An 18,504-nucleotide genomic window follows, 5' to 3' on the forward strand; every position below is an offset into this window, starting at 1 on the left:
TCTGTCTTCCCCTGACTGGCAGCCCAAAGGCTGTTCTTTCCTGGCTCCATCAGTGTTGGAAGAGGCAGCAGCTTTCAACACAGTTACAGCTGTGTTCTTCTCAGAAATGGATTTTTAATTTTGACATTATTTTATGTGTATGGACTCATGGACACCTGTGTTCCACTTGTGTTCCTGGTACCAGAAGAGGCCATAGGAGAGTACTGGATCCCTAGAACTGGAGTTACGGATGGTTTTGAGCCATCGTGTGAGTGCTGGGACTCAATCCCCATCTTCTTAGCTGCTGCACCATCTTCCCAGCCCCAGAAATGGGTATTTTTAATGCAACCTCAATTTGTAATGAGAAGGTTCCCTTGAAATTAATCACACACTGTGGATGAATTAATAAGGATATTTTCTAACAGTGAAGATGGAAGTCTGTAAGCTTCTGTAAACTGACTATCCGGGAGTCTAACTGTGCCTAGATGGTGGGATCTTAGCTATAAGAATGACCCTATGGAGCCATAGCAACCTGGGACCCACTGTGTTCTCTGGGCTAAAAGACCTCCTCTGTACCTCCAGGACCCCAACTTCATGAGCCAAGAGGACAAAAGAGGTAGAACACAAAGCCCTCAGGCTGTGCCAGGCCACAAATGCCAGGCAGTGCCAGCCTCCTTCACTTGAGGCAAACCCTGGTCCATTGTTTTCTGTTTCCTTTGTCATTTCTGGTTTGCCTGACGACAGTGCCCAGAAGCCCTCTGCGGGCGCCTGCGTGTTGGTGCCTTTTGGGTGTTGCCTCCCACTCCTCACTAAAGATGGTATGAATCCCGCCTCGTTGCCTCCCTTTCTTTACATGTTCCCCTCCTGGGCCCGTGGCACACGTTACCATGTCCTCTCTCCTGTCCCACTCTGTCCCTCTCACTGCTCTCGCAGCTTCCTCTGCGGTGTCAGCGCAGAGGGTGGCTCTCCTTGCGTGCAGTGTTCACTCCTGCTGGCTGCGCACCTCCACCACCATTAGACCCCAGCTGTTGCTTCAGGTAGTACCCGTGGTTTGGGATGGCAGAGACTTGGCTTGGCAGCTGCCTTTAAACACTGTCTGGGGCTCTGCGGCTACTCCTGAGGTATTTGGGTCTGGTAGGGGAGCTAATCTTCTTGACAGAAATTGTATCATGCGAGGGGGATGGCATTCATTTCCTTCCTTGGAACCCAAGCGCACATGGCTCTACCATGTACCTCCTTGTTCCCAGAAATCTTGCATTTCACCAACATTCCCTGAGCGTGCATGTGTCAGACACTGTGGTACCTTAGATGCATCAAAGTAAAAGTGAGTCCCTAGAGATAGTGTTTAAGAGCGGAGCGCACAGAACTCGAGGCAGAACGCATTGTCTGCTGTGCTCCACAGAGCAGAGACGGTAAGGAATATCATCCATCAGCACACATGCACCCAGAAACGCTATGTAAAACATGTAAAGTAAATGTTATTACAAGATCTAAGGATGGTCTTATGTAAACAGGACCCTAGGAAAAAAAACAACATCCCTCTTTTCTTTTCATCATTTGCATCAACAGAATACAAGAAAATAAAAAATATCAATAAAAAGTACTTGCCATTATCAACTGTTCATGGAGCATGGACAGAAATTAATTAGACTTCAAAAAAAAAGAGTCTCTGAAATCTTAAAAGCAGATAACGTACAAACTGCATCTTCTGATGAAATCCACCACAAAGATGGATGTGCAAACAGGAAAACACAGTTTTAAAGAAAGCTTTTCATCAGCTCTAGTGTGACAGTCTTCAATGATCCAGTTGTGACATATGTAGAAGATGACAAAAGGAAGAACACAAAAGAAAGCTATGTAACATTCAGAATTATACATTTTAAATATAATATTTAGTCCTCAAAAATGTCAAGCATGTATACAGTACATTTTTATTTTATTCACTCCTCTTTATCCCCAAGTCCTCCCGATGTCATGCCTTCTTCTTCTTTTTTTTTTTTTACAACCCACTGATTCTAATTAGTGTTGTCTGTATACACATGCCTGTAGCTATGGCTTTTCCAGACTACAAGGGGCTATGCTCCTGAGGAAGACTCCCTCCTAGCAGACATCAGCTGTCAAAAGCAATTCCTCCAGGGCCGGGGGCTCATGTGCCCCTCCTGCATCAGGCATGAGTATTGACTGACGTGATCCTGTGCTGGCATCCACAGCTGTGGCACGAGAGTCCTGTCATGTCCCAAAGACACCAGGCCCTGGCTCTTACAGTCACCCACGCTCTCCTCCTCCACGATGCCCTCTGAACCTTGGGGACAGTGGGTGTGATAAAGAGGTCCTGTTTATGGGCGCCACAGTCTGCAGTCAGTTATTCTCTGCACTTTGACCAATTGTGACTCCCTGCATTAACCTACTTCCACTGATGAGTCTGAGAGCTGTGGGGGGGAGAGAGAGAGATGAATTTAGAGGCAGTTTGATACTGTATCCAGCAGCAAAACAGTAGAGTAGGTTCATGTTCATCTTTTTTAAAAGGACATATAACTTGCCAGCCCTGAAATTTCTTCTAAGATATTCGTGGACCCAGCTGTGCTTTCTTGGGTCATAGCCATCCAATATTTTGCAAACCCTGACACACTGTTGGTAGACTTGGGCAGTGCTGAGCTATGAAATGGTGGGCGCTTGGATAAGGGACAATTGCTTGTGCGCTTTGATTTTGAAAGCTTAATACATACCTATATGTTTAAAGAAGAAAAACCACGAAAACGGTTTGGCTCGTTGGAATATGCTATGTTTTATTTTCTAAGAGGTTGAACATATTTGAAATAAAGAACTAAGTGAAATGGAAAGAGTCTATTTTAGGGAGAGGAAGAATGTTTATTTTAAAATCCCATTCCAGACCTGTGCGGATGTAATTATTGTCTCTTCTGGATGAAGACGTGAAAAGACTCCATAGAAACAGTTTGTAGGAAGTCTCTGCTTTTGGACTGCCAGCCTGTGTTTTCATGCAGCTGTTTACTTCAGGGGTAGCTCTCTGTGTGCTCCTTGTCTCTCACACACATGTCATGGATTTATAAGACTTAAGGCACTTATCACTATTGTCAATTTCATTGCCTTCCTGCAGCAAGTTACATTTATTTATGACCTTGCCCGGGAGTGGTTGGGCTACAGTAAACACTGGCTGGAGCCTTTCAGACCTCTGAAAGGCGGGTGAGCATGTAAGGGTCCTCATTCTGCTGTCTCATGCAGACGCATGCTCACACTCATCCTCGCTCACTAATTGCTGGAAGGACACACAAGAGCCTCTGATGGCAGGCTTGGGTCAAAGGCCATTCTCAAGTGGCCGAGGCCTGCTGGTTCAGAAGGTGTGTATCTACTTCCGGAGGCCTGCTGTGAGTCTGTTCTTTCTTGAGGGGACCAAGCTCCGCCTTCCACACATACACTGTGGCATGAACACACCCGACACCACAAATAAATAAATAAACATTTAAAATAACATGTTTAAAAAAATACATTAGGTTCATACTTTTTCCCTTTCAACCCAAGCACAGATATGTAGCACACAGCTTCTTGAGGGTAGGAAGCTGGTCCCAGTACCTCCTGCAGTGTCCCTGGAGCAGGCAGAAGCTGGGGTCAGTGACTCGGGGTAAGCCTTCATTACAAGAGAGGAGAAAGGATGTGCAGCTAAACAGAGCCATCCTAGCCAAGTGGCAATGTCAGCCCCGTTGAAGCATCCTTTATTCCCAGTTGCTCTTGATTCATCAAAATACTGGGAAGAGGTAGGCATGGTGGTACACGCCTTGAATCCCAGCACGCATGAGGAGGAGACAGGTAGATCTCTGTGAGTTAGGAGCCAGCCTGGTCTACATAGTGAGTTCTAGGTCAGTCAATGCTAAATAGAGAGACCCTGTCTCAAAAAATATATGTTGAGGAGTAGAGAAAAATATATATGGCAGAGTGACCCATAATGTTAGGAGGCTGATACCTTCCCACAGGTGAACAGTCAGTGCTGTCACAAGTGAAAGCAGTACTTGTTTCCAAGCCCACACACTCTTGGGATGGCTTGTATTATGTGCCTTCCCACTACTAGCTGGCAAAGTTGCTACGGTATTAGAGTGTTTGCTTGCCTCTTGGGAGTTAAGCTCACAATATACAGCAGAGTGGTGTGCCATTTGTCATATGATAAAAGTAAGCAGCTTTCTATGGATTCTTACTTGAAAACCACTTCCTACTCTTCCCGATTTATGGGTTTATTTTTCACTAAGGAATTGAAGCATGATGCATTTTCCCCCATCTCTGATCATGCTGACACTTTGCAGCAGAATAAAAAGCCACTACTAGCATATGTGCACCTGGACCAGGGCACAGTGTGCCGAGAAGGACACTGAGTGCCAGGGCTGAGGACCACTTAAGGCTATGAGCACAGCCAGTGAAGCCTCCGCTCTGTCGCCCAGTTATGAGCCCTACACTGACGGTTAGTTGTGTGCCTGGCCCTGCAGTAAGTGGACGCTGGGAGACAGTGGTGAATGGGAGTCTTGCCCAATGAGCTAACAGATAGACTAGCAGACACAGGAAGTAAAAGACACATAAAAACACACAGGTCATGTGAGAGAGTATGAGAAAGCCCATTCAGTGCACAGGAAGGAGCATCCCAGCCCATCTGATCTGCAAGAAGCAAGTTCTAGTTAGCAAGATAGAGGGAGGCAGGTGAATTGAAAGGCTATACTGGGAAGCTAGCACAGCATATAAAGAGCTGGGACAGGGGCAAACAGACAGAACGAGGAAGCAGAGACTCACAGTACAACAGATTGCAACAGAGCTGGGGGGGTCTGTTTTATCATGAGGACAAATGACAAGTGGCCTTGCACGTATGTCTGTATATGCTGTAAAGTGGGCCACAGGGTAGAGTCGGAGAATGGAACTCTGGCTGCAGAGCAAGGATCGGTGACTGTATAAGACTAAGGTGGTGGCTGAAGAGTGGGAAGGCCTGGACGGAGCCCAGAAATGTATCAGAGGAGGAACTACCAGGTCACAGAGGATATTATTTCCTCCAGCATATCCCACATGTAAACTTAATGCTTCAAATCACGTGTGTTGAACCTGCAGAAGAGTTATGAATGGGGCATAACACATTTCTAGGCCACGTGACAGTGTCAATGAGATAGATACCATGGCTTTAAAAAAAAGAAAAAGGTGAAATTTGAATATTTTTACTGTGTTGTAACTAATGGCCTGAGTCTATAAAAATAGATGACTGTCCAGAATTTGATCTGTGGCAGCTTGAAACTGTTGTGAGGACCCAGAAACAGGATGAGCTTTACCGGGCCAGAGTAGAATATGATCCATGCTGTAAAGTCAGACACACAGAGGGAGGCAAGAACAGAGGGTGAAATGTGGAATGGGAAATAATGGGAAAGGAGGAAGGTGGGGAAGGAGTCAGGCGGCATAGGGGGTTGTGAGAGGCGATGATGACATATGTGACATCAGAGGCCTTGCGAAAACCCAGAACAATTGTGCCAGAAAGAGGAACCAGGATGGGTACTGGGGGCACGACTCTTTTCGTGTGAGATGGGAGCTCCCCCAAAGCTGGTTAGGACAATGCTGTTTTTGAAGGGATACCCAGAGTTACTCAATAACAATCCTTAACCGGTTGCCTCCCCGTCACCAACACGATAGCCTTGTCTTTTGCTTAGCTGTGTGCAGTTTAAAGGGTGCTATAGCATCATAGAGAGCATTAACAGCTGTTTGGTGAGTAGGGCAGGCGTCTTGATTAAATAAAAAGTGTTAAATAAAAAAAGGTCTTAAATAAAAGTGTTAGAGATGCCACAGCAGAAGACCCCACTGTGAGCTCTCTCCTAAGCAGGTCTTCCCTTTTCTGGGGCCGTAGAAGGGAGTAGAGGCTCGGGGGCAGAGCCCACAGAGAAGGCAGGGCCTTCGCAAACACCCAGGGATAGCGTGAGAGTGCCGAGGCTGGAGCGAGTAGCGCTTCCGCTAGCATGCATAGAAAGAAAAACCGTAGAGACCATGGCACCTTGTGGGGCCCCAGAGGAGGATCTAGATGAGCCTGAGGTCTCTTCTCCATGAAAACAAAGAGCATGCTAACATGCTACTTGGAAATGTTTTCCTCATCCATGGGGTTGGATCATCATGGTCCTTTTCAGAGGTTACGGCACACACACACACACACACACACACACACACACACACACACACACACTCCACAGATCCCTTACATGCCATTATTGAGGTTCTAGCAATGAGTCCACTCACCTTTGCCCCACAGAGGGATAGGCTTGCTGGACCTTACCCAGGACCTTATCTGGACCCTGACTGGGTACAAACAACACTTGAAGTTTTAATGAGCCTTGTCTCTGAAGGTCTTCCGTCTTAGGTGTCAGTCACCCTGAGTCTCTGGGTAGCTCCTGGAGTCAGGATGTAGGAAGGAGCTGAGCACCAAGCGAGAAGAGGCAGAGATGAGCTTGCCTACCCCAGAAAGGTAGAGACACTCACTGAGGGTTCTATTCTTTGACCCAGGAGCTCAAATTTGTTGGGATGCCTATAGAGCAGAACTCTACCTTAGGGGACATCTGTACACAAAATGTACAGAGCCAGAATATTAGTTTGTAAAAGAACCAGAGCTCCCGCTCCCAGCCCCTGTGCAGAGCCAGCACTCTGTCTGCCCACAGTCTAACGATTTGGGCACCTGAAACATAGTTAGAGCACCAATTATCAGTGTCCAACGGGAAATTCACCTGTCCATGGAACCAGAATTGCTGACTGCTCAGCCCTGTGGGACTTTCTACATGCTCCTGTCATGTTTCCTCATGTGAGTCTTGGACCCTCATATACTTTTATATATACTTTCACCCTCATTCACATTAAAACATGCTTTCTCTTGAAATTTTTGTTTATGTGTACGTGTGTGCATGCTTGTATTAATATATGTGCCACATGCGTGCAGATGCCCCTGGAGGCCAGAAGTGGGTGTCAGATCCCCAGAAGCTGGAGTTACCGGTAGTTGTGGGCTGCCCAGGGTGAATGCTGGGAACTGAATCTAAGTCCTCTGCAAGAGCGGCATCTTTACAGATGTTGAGCCATCTCTCCAACTCCAAAATCGCTACCTTAGAGGGCTCTAGTGATTCAACACTGTACATTTACATTAAGTTTTACACTCTATGATTCTTCTATAATCAGTGCATTTGTTTGTTTGTTTGTTCATTGAAGTTATTTTAGACAAAATGAAAAAAGATTTAAAGTACGTGTTGCACTAGCAGGACTGTCTAAACCAGAGAATTCCTGGAGCTTTGGTTCACCTTATCTGGGGTTAATGTCCATGCATAGTTCAGAGCTGCTGCTTGACATGCAAGGATTGTGACTGTAGCTGGCTCTAAGCCAATAGACGGGTGACCTCTGGCCAAGCGCTTGCCTGCCTCCTCTGGAATTGTCTAAATGCAGTCAGTTTTAAAAATACTTTTCTTCAACACCCAGAAAGCCATAGCAATTACTCCACCGAGGTCTGCTGGCCAGACTCTCCCTTCTTTCTGCCTCTCTCTCTTCTTCTCTCCCTCTCTCCCTCCTCTCCCCTCCCCTCCCCTGCTTTCTTGGGCTTGCTCCATCCTTTTTATTTGTGTATGGTCTGTGGCTGTATGTCTCTTTGGAATATGTACTCTCTACATGGCCCCACTCTGCTTTCCACAAGTCTCTCTCTCACGGTTTTTTACTCTAGCTCAAATCTCTCTTCCAAGCTCCAGACTTGGTAGATGATACCAGATACTTCCACTTGGGGAGACATAGATGCTCCACGTCAGTCTTCCCTGGTGACACCACTGAAGGTCAGTGTTGCTCAGAAAGTCCCAGGGGGACACCTCCCTGCTACACTCTGCTCACCTCACCCCTCCCCACATCCTGGGCTTTCACTTACCAGGTGGAACCCAACTGCATTTCTCTCTGTCTCAGTGGCTACCATAGCTCTTACTTCATCTGCACAGAAGTCTCCTAGAGAACCTCCTACCCCAATTCCTGTTCTCCACATAATCCAGCCTCTGCCTGACACTCGAGTAACCATCCTCAAGCAGAATTTGACCCCTCCACCTATCTGAAGGCCCCTGAGGCCCATGCCCATCCTGCAAGTCCTGTGCTCCAGCTGGCTATCCACCATGTTTCTCAATGCCTTCTGGCCCCAGCCCTCAGCCTCTGGCTCCTCTCTCATCACTGCAGAGGAGCCTCCCATCCCCAGCGCCTAGCATCTTCCCGTACTCTTCCTTAGCACTAAAGCCCTGTGTGGTCATGGCAGACGCATGCATGAGGTCATTTGGAGATTGTCTCTTCCCCAGCTACGTGTAAGCTCCCAAGGGGGTAAGTGTTTCTCTCCTGAGTGGCAACTCCTCAGCAGTAGCACTTATGGGCAACACTGGCCAGAGAAGAGGACTAAATCAAGATTCCTCTTAGGAATCTACCATCACCTTTGTTCTATTTTGGAGAACAAGGAAGCGTTTCTAAACCCTGTTGCTCAGTGCTCTCAACAGAAAGAGATAAGGTTCCCTTCACCTGTGACTTCACCCTTAGACCTCTGAGAAGGGCAAGTTAGGTCTCAGAGCTGGGAAGAAGGTTCTCTAGGCAAGGTACTTGCCACATAGGTCTGGGGATTTGGGGATCTGAGTTCAATCCCCATAGGAAGCGTGTTAAAAAGCAAAAAGTTAGCACGGTGGCGCACATTTATAGTTCCCCTCTACTTGAGAAAGAAAGTGAAAGAACCCTGGGGCTCACTGGCCTGCCAGCTTCGTGTGGCAAAGTGGCCAGAGAGAAACTCTGCCATGAAACAAGATGAAGAGCAATTGAAGACCCAAAGCTGACTTCTGAACACACATACACATGCACACACACACAGACAGACAGACAGACACACACACACACCTTCTGCAGACCCTCAAGGTAAATATTTTTTAAAGGTTAAATCTGATCAGTATTCTGCCCTTGCAGGGTGGAAATGACGTCATGAAAACGCCTCACAGACTTAGGCCTGCTATAGAACAAGTTAGCATACGTGTATTTACTCAGTAAGCAATTTAAGACCTTCCCTGTGCCCTAAAGCAATAGTGTTCATCCTTGTGATTCACTGTGAGTCACAGTAAGAAATTCATTTTATTCTGGTGGGATTCCAGTGATCCCCAGTTCAGAGGTGAAGTCTTGAGACGTAGTACTTAGCATGGCCAATGCGTCCTCTTGTGTTCTTTTTTGGTATTGGTTGGTCACGATCCACTAACTTACTGACCTGTTCTACTTGTTGGCTCTGACCTGTAGTTAAAAGAACCTAGAGTTAAAGAGCAAACAAAACCACTTCCCTTATGAGTAAGTGACTGAGTTATACCAGGCCAGCCCCAGTACTTACCCACACATGGCTGGGCTTTTACAGCCATGCCTCTGGCACACCAGGGAAGGCATATTAGCATGCCTCATGGCAAGAAAGCAGCTGCTCTGTCAGAGGCACCTGCTGGTCTGTCTTCTTACAATGAAACTATTTTAAATTAGTTGTTGAAATAAGTCACTTCAATTTCTATGATCTGTACTCCTAGGCTGGTAATTCTTTGCCCTGGTGTCCAGGAGCAGGGCTCCTTCAGAAAATGTAGATTGCTTTGTAGGGGGTAGGTTAGGACAGGCCAGAAGTTTTCATAAGTGTTTCAAAGTGCTGAGAAATGAAAAAAAGCAGTTAAGAACCATGGCCATAGAGGTTCAAACAGTTTGCGGGACCATAGAAGGGAACAGAGGAGAGGCAGGTTGGGCTGGCCCTTGGCTGACTCTCCTCTCTGGTTTTCCTGGTCTCTCCTGACAGCCTATCCTCCTTCCTTCTTAATCTTGTTCCCGTCACCCCTCCAGCTGGTGGACCTCATCTCGGGTATGTCAGTGTCAGCAGCCTGAAGTCTCCCTACCCCAGGTCTAGGGGCTCTGCTACCGGCAGCTTTCAGAGGGCCGTGATTGAGCAGGGAGGGAGTTGTCCTCCTGCCTCAGGCTGCCCTTGTGGACCTGCTTCTGGCTACTGTTAGGTTTATCTCCTGCTCGCAGACTCTTCACTATGGCTTGGCCTTACAAATCCTCTGTAACCTTTTCCAAAAAGCCAGCCAGACCCCTACATGTTTATCTGCCACGACTCAGAAAGTCTCATTTCCAAGCCTTTAACCTGTGACAGGCGTTAAAGATGTGCAGCTTGTCCATTCACACAGTCCAAGGTGGATGCTGGGCTCTTCTGGGGACATCTCAAAGTTCTACACAGCTTTTCTATAAACTGTCCCGTGATTCCATTCCACAGCGGGCCCCATAAACTGTGCAGCTGCCTTGACAGTAAGAGAAAGCCTTCTGCCTGTTCTTCTGGGAGCCTTAGTTTAGAGAACCGATTAAGCTCTCCTGCCTAGAACATAGTGACTCAGTGGAGTGTTTGCACTTTATACGTGCAACAGGAAACAGAAGCAACGCCCTGTTTTTAGACTCTAAGAAGTCTGCACACACCCAAGTGTGCTTTGTAGTTCCTGTCTGCTTTTAGAGCTACCGATTAGTTCTGGACTTAACCTGGGGCTCCCGGAGCCTCGGTTTTTTTAAGTCCTTTATTTATAGTTTCTCAGCTGAAGCCTGCCAGCACTTCCACGTTTTCTTAAAGTGGTCACACTTAACTTCAGTTCTTAAAATGGAATCATAGTATGAGAGATGAGAGTTGGAATGAACTTTGGGTTCCATTACTCAACAGGCAAAAAGCCAGGACCCGAATTCAGGACACTGACTTAGAGACCGATGTCCTTTCAGCCGTGTAATGCGGTTTGATAACAGTGCAGAACACACACACTGGGACCTCAACTTGGAATGTCCAGGGTCATTATAACAAACATGTGCTGCCTGGCTGCAAATCCACTGGATTTCTGTAGTTGTTGTTGTTGTGAGTTGTCGTTATAAGCAGTGGCCCATTTTTGAAAAAATTAGACACAATGAGGAAAGCACAGCACAGATGTAGGCGTAGCCGCTGTGGTTCTGTGAGGAAGAGAAGGTGAGAGTGGGGGGTGAGGGTGCTTGTCTGGAAAAACCTGGCCATCAGGACTGTCAGCAACACAGACACATAGGGGTACCACCGGCAAGAAGAGACCTAGGCCCCTTCACCCAGGGAATCACCCAGGGAACACAGGCCAGAAAGCTGATGAGATCTCATTCGCATGGAAAGGTCCCTCTGGCAGCATTGTGGAGGACACAGTGCAAGGGGCCTCCTGAACAGGTGACAGCAGTTCAGAAAAGAAGGTGCAAAGATGCATAGGCTTTGGCAAGCTTCAGGAACAGAAAGCTAGAAAAGACTAGAAATGAAATTAGCAGTTCCTGCTGACTGCCTGCACATGAGGGATAATCAGGCACAGAGAAAAAAAAAATGAGTGTGTTTTCACCAGTGGGCACCTGGGTGGATGGGGCCCTGTGGCCAGTGAGACAGGCTTCTAAAGAAAAAGAACACACGTGGGTGTAGGGAAGAGAGCTTTGCCCCCTCCCCCGAGCCCAGATGGGAAGTAACTGGACTGTAGGTAAGGACTGGCCAGTGGGAAAGGTGGCAGAACACGAAGTCCATCCTTGGGGTACTAACCTGTATTTCAGTACAGGATGGATTGGAACCAGGGTTGAAGACCTGCATAGTTAAAAGTCTTGGTCAGCTGTGGTCTGGTTGACCATTATCTCAGGTCTGTGTCTGCCATGTAGCCAAAGTCTTTATCACTCAAGGGGACATTGGATGATTGTTCCTGTTTGAAGCGGGGTGATCTGTGAAGTTCTGATGTTCCTGGGATCTAAGTGATTTAGGTTTAGGACAATGACTACAAGCTGCCTTTGGCGGGTATTGTAAGGAACGGGACATTTTGAAAACTGAGAGTAAGGTAGCTCAGTCAGGCTTACCTCCATTTCTAAGCCTAGAATGGGTGAAATAGATGAGTTATCACCGTGTTTAGACAGGTGGTCTTTGAGTGATAAACACACTCACATAGAGAGTCTAATCCCATGTTTTAAGACAGGGGAGACAGATATAAGATGAAAGCAGAGGTGTCAGGCTTTTGTTGTTTTAGTTATCTAGTAAAGAGTTGGGGGCAAGTGGAAAGGATAGCAAACACAGCTTCTAAGTAGCCGTTACAGTATGACTTGCTTCAAAATGCTCGACTTCCCGGTACCGGCTTGGCCCTTCTCCTTGAGACATAAATGTATGACCACTGGAAAACAGTGGTGAAAACAGACCTAGACCGTTTGAGAAGACAAATTGGCTTCTAGGAGAGTGGAGGGACCATCACTGTCCATCAGGCAAACTCCTCTAAAACTCAGGTGCAAAAGAGACCCAGCAACCTGGTAGGTAAGGGGGCCTGGCCAGAGTCAGTGAGACCGCAGGGATGGGGAGGGGAGGGACCCTTTGGAATGGGCCACACAACTGCCCAAGGCAGCGTTGTGTCATAAAGACAACAATTCTACATTTACTGGTTTTTTTTATATTGAAGAGTTTAAGACTTTTAAAATTCTTTATTATTTATATAGTATTCTGCCTGCATTGTGCCATCACACCAGAAGAGGGCACCAGACCTAATTATAGATGATTGTGAACCACCATGTGGTTGCTGGGAATTGAACTCAGGACCTTTGGAAGAACAGCCAGTGCTCTTAACCCCTGAGCCATCTCTCCAGCCCCTTAAGACTTTTTTCTTTTTAAAGAAATGGATTTGAAAACTGAAGAGTCTTATTTTAGAAGACGTTGGAGAGATGCCAAAATGATAAATCCCATACAAACAGTAATAGGAAAAGATGTAGTGCCTTTTGGCATTTAAATTTCTATCCCAAAAATATGACTGAATTTATCTGAGATTTTAAGTGGAGATGCTGAGTCCCCGTTGGAAGCACGATAACAATACTGTAAGGCTACACAGTTCATACATAAGATTTTGTTTCTCCAGCAAATTAGATAGCATGCCTCTGGGGAGAGGGGTCTGAGAAGAGAAGGTAGGGGAAGAAGCTTCCTACCTGGTGCTTGCTCGGCTCTACACCCCACTCCCACCCCCAGGCTCCACATACCCAGCTGTAATTTCCACTGAAGAGCCCTGTCAAATTCCCGAGGCGGCGTTAAAAGTCCCCACTTTACCGGTGTTGTCCTAGCTGAGAATAAGTCTCCCCTTCCCAGGGCCCGAAGACTTGTCAATCAAGGGTAGAAGCCTGTAGACAGGGGCTGGTGATTACCGCTGAAAGAAACATGCTCCCCCAGTAGAGCAGAACATTATATGTCCTCATTCCTGGACTCACTGGACCTGGCGCCCATGTGACCCCTGAAAGAGCACCGCCAAACAGCTGCTCCAGAAGAGACAGATTGACCAGCAGAGAGCTGGCATCAGAGGCAGCCCCAGAAAGAGGTTTAGAGTATGGGTGTACACCTGGTCCCAAGGCATTTTCCCACCTGTAAAATGGAACCCTAGCATCGGGCCCATTAGACAGTATGAGAAGTAAAAGATGAGAATCGGGCTGGAGAGATGGTAAGCCCTTTTACTTGTAAGCATGAACACTAAGTTGGGTCCCGGACATGTATGTTAAAATGTGCATGTGGTGGTTACATGCTTGCAATCCCAAAGCTGGGGTGTGGAGGCAGGAAAATTCCCAGGGCTTTCTGGCCTAACCTAACTGGTAAGATCCAGACCGCTAATAGATCCTGTCTTAAAAGGTTAACAGTATCACTAGGATGACACCCAACGGTGTTCTCCAACTTCCACATACATGCAGCCATGCACACACGTATGTACATATACATACAAGCCTGCACTAAAAATAAATAACAGTTCATGCTAAGTGCTCTGCATAGTTCCTGGGTCCCAGCAAGGTGAGAGCCAAGGCTGTGTAAAAGCAAGAACAGTCAAAGGGACAGATGCCAGGGGCCTCTTCCAAAGCCTTCCCGGCCGTGTGTGCAGTGGGGAGCTGTTCACAGCTTCAGTCTGGACAGAGATAGGAACCCTTCAGTGAGGAAGACTCGGTCCTCGAATCCTTCCCTAAAGTGAATTCTCAGCTGTCCCTGTAGGATTACTTTAGGAGTGCTATGTAGCCCCTAAGGCCAGGTGATGATGCGTGTCACTGTATCTCAACATTTGTCCTAAAACAAATTTAGAAGAAAATACCTCGCAAGGGGAAAATGCTTCTGACTTTGGAAGTGAAAAGAGCCTAGGGTTTAAAGAAAAGCGATTTTTCCACTTTGAATCTTTAAAAACATTTAACTTAATTTGGATGTAATTAACATTTAGATTAGAAGCTTCGAACCTCCACTGTGGTTTCCCTTTCTTGTGTCACAGAATTCTCAAGATGCTCTAGGGAACTAAGACATCTTGTCTGTCACTGAGACTCTCCCAGGCGTGGCTGTCCCAGCGCTCAGGGAGGCAGGTGGACCTCCAAGAGTTCAAGGCCAGACTAGTCTACAGAGTAAGTTCCAGGACAGCCAGAGCTACATAATGAGACCTTGTCTTGAAGAAGGAGGCAGAAGAGGGGGGATGTGGAGAAGAAGAGAAAAGAAAAAAGAAAAGGGAAGAGAAGAGAAGTAAAGAAAAAGAAAAGGCTAAATTCTGGCTCCAGGTCACCCATATGGACCTCAGGCCAGATCAGTACAGCACTGAATTCCTTTAATGACCAACAAATTTTTAACCATTTTTTAAAATGTGTTATTTTTTCTGGCTTCCTTCAAACACAGCTTTTATAAGCACGTTTCTTTCCTTGATTCAGTGGCTTTCCAGTTCCTGTCCAGTTTTACTAGCATTCCACTATTCTAAGTTCTCTTTCATATTTGACCTCTCCCAGATCTTCTTTGAATCAGAGATTAAGTGTCTCGGCCACCCTTCTCAGGGATTCCTGGGCTGTGACACGGAGAACAGGAAAGGTGGTAGAGCCCTGTTGTCCAGTGGTAGGAAGTAATGCTTCTCGCTGGAACTATGTGGCTGGATCATTCAGAAGTCAAGGCTTTAATCGTTCCTAAGTTAAGGCCGTAAGGTAGGACCCTATTTCTTTTTTCTGAATGGCATACCCCTGGACAGCATTCTTTCCTTGCCTGGGAGCTGAGGCAGGCGACTTGGTACCCCTGCGTCCTCCGGATCTTACTAGGGTCTCCATGGAAGAGCTTAAAGGAACTGTGCTGCCTCCCATGATAAGAAGTGGTCACCTGCTTGTTCCCTGCATTACCCAGCCCCCGACTACTCTGAGCATCACCACGTGCCAAGGCCCCTTGCATTTCCTCGTGTTTGGTGTTCCCAGCATCTCTCCTTCTGCCACCCTTGTTCAAGGCCATCAGCTGCCCACCAGGAATGCTCACAAAGGCACTGAAAGTCATTTGTTCTATAAATAATGCCTATTTAGTACAAGTCTTCCAAGTGCTAGTGTAAAAAAGAGGATTAAAAAGCGCTCACCACACCCTCAGGAATCATGGGGTGGGACAATGCCGGAGAGGGGAGAAACAAGTCCTTAGACGACTTCAGGGCAGTGGAATGCTTCCAGCAGCTATTTCATAATTTTAGACAACGTTCTTGGATTTCTAACCACATCATCTGTGGAAGTCCTGGCGATATGCAGGTAGATTTACAGTCGCCTGGTAAATAGCTGTTGGATTGGAGCCTAGTCAGTAGTTTGGTGTTTAAGTACAAATAAAAACTAATGTGGCTTCAAACGAAAGTGGGCAGAGTACATACATGGGATTTGCTCATGGATTGGACGTGGTTGGAGAGGGAAATATGAGGTCAGCAGTAGTGTTTGGGTTTCCGGGTTGCGTAGCTGGCTACATAGTAGTCTAGAGAGACTCATATTTGCAAAAGAGTAACAGGAAGTCTTATAGGAGAAGGTGTATCTGGATGCCGGCCAGGTCTAGCGGGCATCTCAGAGTAAGGTAGGAGGTGGCCATTTTGGCACTATCAACAGACAGTTGGCTCTTGAGCCTTCAGAAGAAATAGTTGTCCCTGCACAGAGTCCATAGTGGAGAGAAAGGCACATGCCGGGCCTCTCTCGATCATGGACAGTGCAGGGCAAATCAGGAGAAGTGCTGTGAGTACAGGGTTGGGGAATAGAGTCGATAGCAGGCTCCAGGCCCCTTCACAGGCCTTTGATGCCATGCTTTCCAGGTCCAAAGAGGGGCCTGGGAGCCTCAGACCCAGTGGCCACTGTGGACATGGCATCTACACAAGATGTGAGAACAGCTCAGTGCACCATGAGATCTCAGCGCGCCTGCAGTTTTAGCTGAACTTTGTCAGCCAAGAGCATTTTCAACAAGATACATTTCTAAGGGAAATGGCTTCCAGGCTTCCATTTAAAAGCCCTGCCCTGAAAGCACTGGCTTCCCAGAGGCCTCCAAGAAACCACAAGATTCATCAGGTCATCCTTGGCTGGCTGTTCCTGTTTGTCAAAAGAGCTCAGCAGCATGGCTTGGCTGGATTTGAAGATTTCTGAGCTAAAATCAAAAGGCCTGCACTGTAGAAATGGGCCACACAGAGTAAAAACTTGTCCTCTGGAGGCTTCTAGATGCTTACATGTGAATTTTGCTGAGAGCCATATTCCCTGCAGTTCAGAGGCCCCATCCTGACACAGGGTCTGCTCAGCCAGGCAAAGGCAGATTCTGGCCCAACAGTGCTTATCTGCTTCTGGCTTCTGTTCTCAGTCCCATTTTCTGCACTCGGCTGTCAAGCAGAGAAGCAGTTGCTCAAAATAATAGCCTTAGAGTCTTGGGGGAAATCTGCCTGGTTCAGATATTTCCTCTTCTTTTTGCATTCCTCATCATGCAGACCTGCCATTGAATAGGCAGTAGACTGATGGCCTGGGGAGATGATGTTTGTTTAGTTTTTGAACACACACAGACACACACACACACACACACACACACGCACACACGGAAGGCACAGGAGTTTCCATGTACCCCACCCCCATGCACAGCCTCTCGTCATCTACACGCCTACCAGAGTGAGCACTGGGGGACTGATGACCTTGTGTTGACATACTGTCACAGTGCGTGGCTTGCATTAGAGATTAGAGGTCCCGTGGTCTTGTACAAACATCCAGCAACATAATAGGTATCCAGGACTACCCAGCAGGTTTTCATGGCCCTAAAGACTCCCCACACTCTGCCTGCATAGCCCACCCTCCCCAAACCACAGTGAGGCGGTTATTAGAAGGTGTTAGCTGACAGCGCGTGTCAGTGTGGAAATCTCAGGGGCACACCGATAGTTGTCACTTTCCTCAAGCGTCCGTATCTTAGGGGCTGTCACCTCTGTGACCAGGCCACTGAGCTCTGAAATTTGTCCGCTGTACCCTCTTCAGAGGGACTGCTTCTCATTCGCGCTGCTCGCAGGCCAGCGTCCCTTCCACTTCCTACACCACCATCCTGACCCAGGTGTCCTTGTGCCTTTTCAGCAAGTGGCGTAGAGGGGGTTGGATCCACGACTAGTGACTCATGAACCTGACCGCCTCTGTCACGTTTATTTACAAATTCACACTCGGCAGCACATTCCCTCCCTGTTTGGTGGAGCCTATACAGAGAGATGGACATTAGTAGGCAATAACCCGAGGATCGAGCCCGATTACAAAGTCAAGTCAAGTGCTGAGCATCCCCTGGCTCACGACAGGTCTGATGTAAGTGGGCTGTTGGGATGACACGGGACATCAGGTCCGCAAAGACCATCAGCTAAATGGTGGGAGAAAACACTTTGCCATCACTTGTAAGAGAAAGGGCAGATCGCAAATGCGTTGCGAACTTTGCAAATTTTCCTAACACAAGAAGGCTTGGGCTTACACGTTGGCACAGTGGAGTAACGGGGTACAGTGCCCAGACATAGCTTGATGCCATCAGGAAGGACCACAGGCTGTGTGGGCGCTAGGAGAGGAAGCATCTCTAAAGGGCTAATCCCAGGCCTCATTAGGCTGGGATTAATCCTCAGATGCTGGACGGGATGCCTCTGCAGTCTCCCTTCTCCTCGTGCCTCGTGTTGCTTGTATGTAAGACAGCATAGGGACATCATTTCCTGATAAGGATGTCTGAATGTGTGTGACTAGTTTATGTTAAGTCATTATAACTGGGATGGGAGAACAAAGGAGTGTCTCTCTGTCCTGCCCTAGGCCTGTTATGACTCTCTCTGCAACCACTTACTTAATCAAGGGGCCACCCAATGACATACCCAGGCCCAGCTCAGCCCAGTCCTCATCATCAGAGGACACTGGCACTATCAAAGGGAAATCTGCTCTGTGAACACAAAGGTTTCCCTTGAGGAAGAATCAAGTCTTAACTCCTGAGTTTGAGAATATGTACTCCTGTTTCTTTAACTATTTGAGAGGAATTCACATCTGGGTCTCAAAACACCTGTGTTCTGTTGTAAGCATGATGATGTTCCTGAAATGTCTCAATGTTAATGAGCATCTCTCTGAGCAGTCCATTTGGAGATACATACTATGATATTGTTTTGTTCTATTAGTGGAGTATTGCGGGAGGGAGGGACACCCTCGTATAAACAGATGTTTTATTAATTGAATTCCACTTTTCTT

At 47.2% G+C, this 18,504-nt stretch overlaps 1 protein-coding gene across 4 annotated transcripts in view; it reads left to right on the plus strand.

Annotated features, from left to right (window-relative positions):
• Zdhhc14 (zinc finger DHHC-type palmitoyltransferase 14) overlaps window positions 1-18,504 on the plus strand; it is a 284,482-nt gene that overhangs the window by 177,235 nt on the left and 88,743 nt on the right. The window lies entirely within an intron of this gene.

Source organism: Psammomys obesus, unplaced genomic scaffold (assembly GCF_907164565.1).
Source record: "Psammomys obesus unplaced genomic scaffold, mPsaObe1.curated_primary_1811, whole genome shotgun sequence".
Classification (NCBI taxonomy): Eukaryota; Metazoa; Chordata; class Mammalia; order Rodentia; family Muridae; genus Psammomys; species Psammomys obesus.